This window comes from Pyrus communis, chromosome 13, assembly GCF_041283825.1.
Source record: "Pyrus communis isolate YQ-2024b chromosome 13, ASM4128382v1, whole genome shotgun sequence".
NCBI lineage: Eukaryota > Viridiplantae > Streptophyta > Magnoliopsida > Rosales > Rosaceae > Pyrus > Pyrus communis.
Window position 1 is genome coordinate 2,217,724 of NC_142577.1, and position 8,609 is coordinate 2,226,332.

Below are 8,609 nucleotides of genomic sequence, written 5' to 3' on the forward strand. Positions count from 1 at the left end.
TGTTCTACCACACTAACCTCTTCATATGTAATTCATCACATATACATAACCATATACATATTGTGGGAAAAATCAGAATAAACTTTTAATCAACAAAGATTAGTTAGCTTGGTTAAGGCTGGCATGAATGCTTACGCATTTCTACATGTGGTTACACTGCCATGCCAAGCCAATGGCATGCTCTCACCCTATTATTTTTTTAAATCACTTCAAAATAATTGGCATATTATCCCACTAAATTAATTATATGAGCAACATAAACTACAAATACATGTCTCTTGTTTTCTGTTATACGCAATACGAATATATGAACACATGAAAGTCCAATTATAGTGTACAAAATATATCCTCGGTAAGTAGTAGCAAGAAGGGAAAAGAAAAAAAAAAGTTCCCTCTCGTCCCAAGCTTACCAAACAACAGACGGAATAGGAGTAAGTTAGTCATTTTAATATTTTGGTTCCGTTCTCCGTCCTGCGCACCAAACGCAGAACAGAACAACTCTCTCGTTCAATCCTGTGCATACCAAACATAACATGGAACCACTGTTCCGTCCCGTCCTGTCCTGTCCCATTCCGTTCTGTCCCGTCTGCGTACCAAATGCTACCATATTGAAATAAAATAGTAGGTGATGTATGAAAGTGAAATGTTTTAAAGATATTGCAAAGAATTGAAATCGACCCCAAATATAAAAGGGTAAAATGTAATTTACCTTTTCAAGAAATATCCTCATAACTGTACATATTTTTTTCCCGAACTCTCTATCCTAGGGAAAATCATATGTTGTTTGAAGGTCGTAAACCAGGCATTTACAACACGTGGAAGGAAGTTAAACCTCTAGTGGAGGGATTTAGAAATGCTTGCCATGAGAAATTCTCAAGTAGAACATGGGCTGAGGATGAATTTCTGAAGTATTTTTCCGCCGATGGCCACATTGTTTATTTTATCAATAGTACCCACACTAGTGGTGCCTCGAATTTTTCATCTACCTTCCGTGCTTCACCTAGCAATGGTTCATTTGGCAGTGATGTGAGGGACGAATTATCAAAATATGAATTGCAAATGGCGCTAATTGAACTAGACTATGGCAAGAAAGTCGCAGATGTGGAACATGAACATGCAGATTGGATTTCGTATGCATACACTAAAGCTTTGGATGATTTAAAAGCTTTGTCCTTCAAGAAATAGAGTTTGAAAAACTGTCATGTTATTTCCTAAAGCATTTCCGAAACTGTTTGGTGCTACCCAAAACTATTTGATAAAGAACTTGCTGGATTTGTCACCATAAAGTCGATAACTCAATATGACCACTATTGTTAGTGAAAATAAAAGAGATATGCACATACAACCTGAAATTGGCTCACACACATAATACCTTAAGTATGGATTATTTTTGGGAAGCTATGGATGGTGAAACCACAGATATGCTCATCATCCGAGCTCCTCACCTCAAATAGTGATCAACACCCTTTAAATTAAAAGAATATGAACATATATACTAGATTTTATAAACTAAAACAAATTAAGCAATTATTTACAAAAATTACAAGACATAAATTTAATAAGAAAATACATATGTGGTTGGTAATGGAAAAATCAGACCTTGGGGCTTTATTACTTTATTCTCCATTAGTATTCCTCGAGTCTAAAGTTCTTTTCCCTTTAGGTGCTCTTTGCTATGCTATAAGTGCTCTACCAATTACATCATAATATTTGTTTAACTTTAGAATATTCACCTTGATTGGTGAGTTTGATCCTTCCTCAAACTTCGTTGCTTTTGCAACATCATTAGGAATCATATATTGGCGCAAAACATATCAACTCTTCAAACTTAGATTGGTACTGACTAACAGTTAGGTCTCCTTGTACAAGGTTAACGAACTCCTTACCCTTCTTTGCCCTTACAGTACTTGAAAATACTTTTCCAAGAAGATATTCTAAAAAATACTACAAAGTAGTGATTTTAGTATCAGGCATACTTAGGATAAATTCTCACCAATATCATGCTTGTCCTTCTAGGTAAGTACAAGCAATAGCCACTGTATTATCCTTAGGAACCATTTAATTATTCAACTTTCTCTTAATCTGCCGCCACAATTCTTCAGCTGCCACATAAGATTTGGTTCTCCTTTAAATATTGGAGGTTTCGTCTTCCAAAATTCTACATGGATTTTCATAACTCGATCTTCTTCACTTTCATGATGAGGACCTTAATTGTTATGGTAGTTGACCTTGATTGTTTTAGTTTATAGAGGTTGTTTAGTATATATGTCCATATTTCTTTTAATTTAAAGGATGTTGATTGCCAATTGAGGTTGAGGAGCTCGGATGAAGGGCATCTCCGTGGTTTCACTATCCATAGCTTCCCAGAAATAATGCATACTTATGGTACTATGTGTGCTAGTCAATTTCAGGTTGTATGTGCATTTCTCTTTTATTTTCACTAACAATGGTGGCCGTAGTGAGTTATTGACATTACAGCGACAAATCTAGTAAGTTCTTCATCAAATAGCGTATGGTGACATCAAACAGTTTCAGGAATCCTTTAGAAAATACGATTATAGTTTTTCAAACTCTATTTGTTGAAGGATAAAGCTTTTAAACCATCCAAAACTTTAGTGTATGCGTACGAAATCTAATATGCATGTTCACGTTCCCCATCTAAAACTTTCCTAGCATAGTTTAGTTCAATGAGCACCATTTGTAATTCATACTTTGATAATTCATCCTTCACATCACTGCCAAATGAACCACTACTAGATGAAGCACGGGAAGTAGATGAAAAATTAGAGGCACCATCAGTGTGGGTACTACTGCAAGAATAAGCAACGTGGCCATCGTCGGAAGAATAGTTCAGAAATTCTTCCTCAGCCTATAGTCAAGAATTTCTGATGTCAAGCATTTCTAAATCCCTCTACTAGAGGTTTAACTTCCTTCCACGTGTCGTAAATGCTTGGATTACGACCTTCAAAGACGTACATATGATTTTCCCTGGTATAGAAAGTTCGGAAAAAATATATAGTTATAAGGATATTTCCTAGGTGATCTTTGCTCGTCAAAGTATTTACACAATGACAATAATAAGATCCGAACTGATAGAATAACACATTCGCTATGACAATATGTAGGACACTCACCATGTGAAGCAAGATAGGAGCACAAAGACCCACCAAAGCGTACTTGTAGACCAACAACGCCTATTGGAAGAGAAAAAAAGAACCAGAACCACGTACAAAAATGTACTTATAAGTTTATATGTGTGTGTATGTGCATACTAACGCGTGTATTTGGTAAGTATTTGTTTGTAACTATGCGTGTAAGTGCGTTTGTGTTTGGGTACATGTATTTTTATTTGTTTGTTTGTTTGTGTGTATGCAAAACAGCAAGAGTGAGTCGAAATATTTGTCTATTTGAGTAGTGTTTGTGTGAATGAAGTAACTAGATCAATGTGTTAAGTAATTAAATCAATGTGTTTAACTCTGGGCTCAATTTGGAGATCAATTATGGGCTGAGTTCAGGTTGTTGCTCCACATGTTCCATGCCAAAAGATGTAACATAAGGACCACCTTCAGTACGCTCATTACCCTCACTACTACGACTGTAGTTTGCCTGTGCCTGCAGAGGCTCAGATCCTTTTTAATTTTGCTAGAGGTTGAACTTCACAAAGAATAACACTACACATATATTCAAACAACAAAAAATGACACCTAAGAAAATAAGCAAACAAAATTGTTCATTTTAAGCAACAAAAAAGGACACCTAAGAAATAAGCAAAAAAAAATTGTTCATTGTGATTGAAGATTTGAGTTTGACTTTGATTTTGAAGACTTGAGTGGATTTTGAAGCAAAGAGACAACGCAAACCAGAGAAGACTTGAGTGGACTTTGAAACAAAGTGGCAACACAAACTCAGAGACTCTTTCGGCAAATCAGAGAAACATACACCCCAAAATAGATCAATTCCTCGAATAGCTGTGATCACATTTTTTTAAAGTAATTAAAAGAAAATGCCATATCATAGTGTTGCAATTTGGTTTAAGTTTTCTTGTATATTTCATATATGTTGAATGTAGAAGGAGACACATATATATGAGAAGAAGGACTAGTTACAATCAACTATCCTTAGACTAAACCCTAGAGACCGGCCATGCTCCTCAATTGGAGGAAATTACACCAAATACTAGTGACCGGCCATGCTCCTTATTTGGAGGAAACCAACCACAAGTAAGGAATGATTTACACTTTTCTTTCAAGGAAAAAACAGCAGCCATGCTGCAACTAGGCAGCTAAAGTTGACAAAGAAAATGCCATGATTTCTGGATTACATAATTTACATAATCTGTCTAGGGTGGGTAAGTAACTCTCAATACATAGCTGCTGTTTAGAGCACGAACACATTTCTGAAAAGCAATTATTGCGGGTTGGGGCAAAGTTGATGAAATTAAAAGTGTAAATTGCAATGTTAATTGTGCAAAAATAGCAAAACAAAACTAAAAGACAAAATTTGAAGTGAAAAGTAGTTATTGAACCGAAATTCTGCCATAGACAAATTTGATGCAACAATATCCGGTGCAAATGAAGCTTCGAATCTTCAATGGATAATGGATGAGCCGAGAAAGGGCATAATAAAAGGTTGCCTAACGAAAATGTCCAAACTTTCATCGGGTAAACTTTATTTCCCACCAATGTTTTCGTTAAAATTAAAGTGTTCTAACCTACTTTTGCCGATGAACTTTTAAAGTTTGCCCAACAAAACTTTCGGGTTTTAAACACGTCTTCTTTTAAAACATTTGTCCAACGAATCATTTTGTCGGGCGAAGGTCTCATATGTTATAACCCGAGAGCCCTTCTTTTTCTTCATCCTTGCGGCTCTTTACTCATTCTCTTTGTCCTGTCTCACTCTGACTCTCTCAAATATATATATATATATATATATATATATATATCTATCTCTCTCTATCTCTCTCTCTCTCTCTCTCTCTCTCTCTTAACTCTCTTTACTTTCTCTCACTATGCCACCAGAAAACTCAGCTCGTCCTTCCTTCCACCCCAGCATGCAACTATAAGTCCTGCCTCTCTCTCAGTCTCTCTCGCTTCTGATTTTGATATTTGTAGGAGAATTTGTAGGATTTCTGAAATTAGAATTGTGAATATTGTAAAAATAGTGATTTTTTGAAAATAGGATTGTGAATATTATGAAAATAATGATGTTCTTTAATATTGATATTTTTGTGAAAATAGGATTGTGAATATTGTAAAAATAGTTATTTTTTAATATTGTAATTTTTTGAGACTAGGATTGTGAATGTTGTGAAAATAGTAATTTTTGTGAAAATTGTGATTTTTGTTAAAATAGTGAATATTGTGAAGATAAAGAAGATATAATATTGTGACTAGGGAATAGGAAACTAGTGAATATTGTGAAGATTGAGAAGATATACTATTGTGAATAGGGAATAGGAAAGTAGGGAATATTGTGAAATTCGTGAATATTGTGAAGAAGGAATAGGTGATAAACCTCAACCTAAAATATCCACATGGTTACTCGAATCAAGCTATGTTGGTCGATACCTAAAAGGTGATGAAGCCATAACGTGATGTGGAAAGTGAAAACTAATAGTGCAGTAGAAGTGATGGTAGGTTGGTTAACGCTTACCACACAAGTGATGTCAAAGCATAGATAATAGTGCAGTAAAAGTAAGAAATACTTATATCGAAAGGAGAAACCTCCTACATATCAACTTTTGCCAGTAATCCTCGTGGACAACATGAACTAGCCACTAAAATCCTAAAGGGAAGAAAACAAAAAAGGGTAAGTAGGCCCATAAAATAATGTTTTGAAAACTTTTGAAAAACTTGTAACCCCTTTTTTGAAAAACAAATATATAGTTCCAAAATAATAATATTACATGATACTGTATATACCTAACATGTTTCGTAAGTCGAATGGAACAAGGTACGTAAACAACAATCATCTTAAATTTTAAATCACTGCTCATTAATGTATGTAGGCACACAAATCCATTGCCAAATTACTCTAACAATAAAAAAGGCTGGGTGTAGATTTTACATTCTAGGCACATAAATCACTGCTCGTTTATGTATGACGTCCATTACGGGGGGAATACGTCTCCTTGTAATCAATCCCAAGGCGCCGAGAGAAGCCTTGCGCTACCAGGCATGCTTTGTATCGCACTATTTCGTTCTTCTCATTACGCTTCTTCACGAAAACCCACTTGTAGCCCAAAGGCTTCACATGTGGTGGAGTAGGAGCTATAGGTCCAAATACCTTACGTTTCTTAAGCGAATTGAGTTCGATCTAGATTGCTTGCTTCCAGTTTGACCAATCCGTTCTATGTCGGCATTCATCAACAAAACGTGGTTTAATGTCATCGCTAAGCATGATGTCAGTAGCTACTATGTACGCAAATCAATTGTCGACGATCATCTCATTCCAATTCCAAACCTCTTCCAATACTGCGTAGTGGATCGAAATCTGGTGATTCTTGGGAGGTCAGGTTGTCTCATCTAAGACATCACTGTAATCTAGAATAACCTCATGCGTTAGAATAGATGAGTGAGCGATGGTCAGATTTAAACTAGGGTCACTAGCTTGTGCTGTTTCCCTCTTTCGGGGTTGTGAATCCTTTGAACCAAGGGGTCTACCACGCTTCAGAGTCGGAGTAGATGATTGGCTAGCCACCAATGTACCAAGCCACATGGAAGGTGCGGCCTCCGCACCTTCGGGGACAGTCCGGCTTTCCAAGGTGGTGTTATGGCGTATGCGGGGTACATCTGTCCTTGCAGGGGTGTTTGCAGTAGGTATACTTGATCTTGTCACCTTAGCTAGATCAATGAAAGAATCTGACATGCTTTGAGCAATGCTCTAAAGATCTATAATTTGTCGCACCTCAGTTTTAGACTTGGCAGTACGGGGATTTAAATGAGACATAATGGTAGCATACCACGACAATTCGTGGTGTTCTCCAAGAACGTTAGCATGCTTATCTTCCCCTAACAACGAGAAAATTGTCTCATCAAAGTGACAATCCACAAAACTTGTGGTAAAGAGATCTCCCGTCAAGGGCTCTAAATAGCGAATAATTGATGGCGAATCATAACCGACATAGATTCCCATTTTGGTACTTTGTGGTAGCGTTATTGGCACATAGACTATGCACTCAAGCACACGTAAATGTGAGATGTCAGGCTCGTATCTAGTAATCAACTGTAATAGTGAATGAGGTTGGGTAGTAGTGGGCCTCAGGTGAACCAGCATAGCTGTGCGCAATATTGCACAGCCACATGCAGATACTAGCAGTTTGGTTCTCATAACCAAGGTCCGAGCTACCAATTCAAGGCACTTTATGAAAGCTTCTGCCAGGCCATTTTGGGTGTGAACATGGGGTACATGATGTTTGACTTCAATCCTAACTGACATGCAATAATTGTCAAAAGTTTGTGGCGTAAACTCTCCAGCGTTATCCAGTCAAATCGACTTGATCAGATAATTAGGGTGGTGAGCCATTTGCTTAATAATTTGTGCTAGGAGTTTCGCAAATGCAGCATTGCATGTGGACAATAAGCAAGCATATGACCATCATGTCGATGCATCAACCAACACCATAAAGTATCTAAATGGTCTGCATGTTGGTTGGATAAGTCCACAAATATCCCTTTGAATCCTCTGAAGAAACTTAGGAGGGTTGTGAATAATCTTTGTAATTGAGGTTTAAGTATTCAACTTCCCCTAATAACATGCTTTGCATGGCGGGAATCCAATGTAAGGAGATAAATGATGCCCATGTGATGATTTGAGGATACGGTGCATCTTCACGTTTGAGATGTCCCATACGGTCATGTGAAAGCAGCAAAGTGCTCTGGAACTCAGGCATAGGATCGGCCATATGGTGGGCTTCTATGCCCTGAATGGTTGTGATGTACAACCCACTCGGGAGACATTCCAACATCTCGTGAACATGCTTTTGGCCATACTCGTAAGAAGTGATACAAAGAAATTCATATCCATTATCTTCAGTGGTTTCAATATGATATTGATTATCTCGAACATCTCTAAAACTCAGCAACGTTCTTTCGAAACATAGAGAATAGAGGGCCTCTTTAATAGTTAAGACAGTACCATTAGACAATATGATACAAGCCTTTTTGTATCCTTCAATCAGGTTAGATGAGTCTGAGAGAGTTTTTAGAGGTGCTTTCATAGGTACAAAGTTAGTAAAATAATGTCGCTCATGCCATATGGTGTGCGTGGTAGCACTATCAGCCAAACAACAAACTTCCCCACTAGACATACCTAGAAATAAATTGATTGAATTGGTCACATGCATAAATATAATTCCACTCATTCAATTAATCAATTTGAGAGATAATATTCATAAAATAATTATCCATAATTCAAAACAAACCAAAACCAAACAAATTATTCCAAATACTTAGAAAAATTGTCCAAAATTAAACCATAAACCTAAAAATTAGGGGGGGGGGGGGTGGTTTGGCCACTCCTAGTGGGTTCAGCCACTAGGGGTAAAAACACCCTCAAAACATGTCTAGAAGAATAAAACTTATTCGTCCATAAGAGCTGATGCCTCCTGA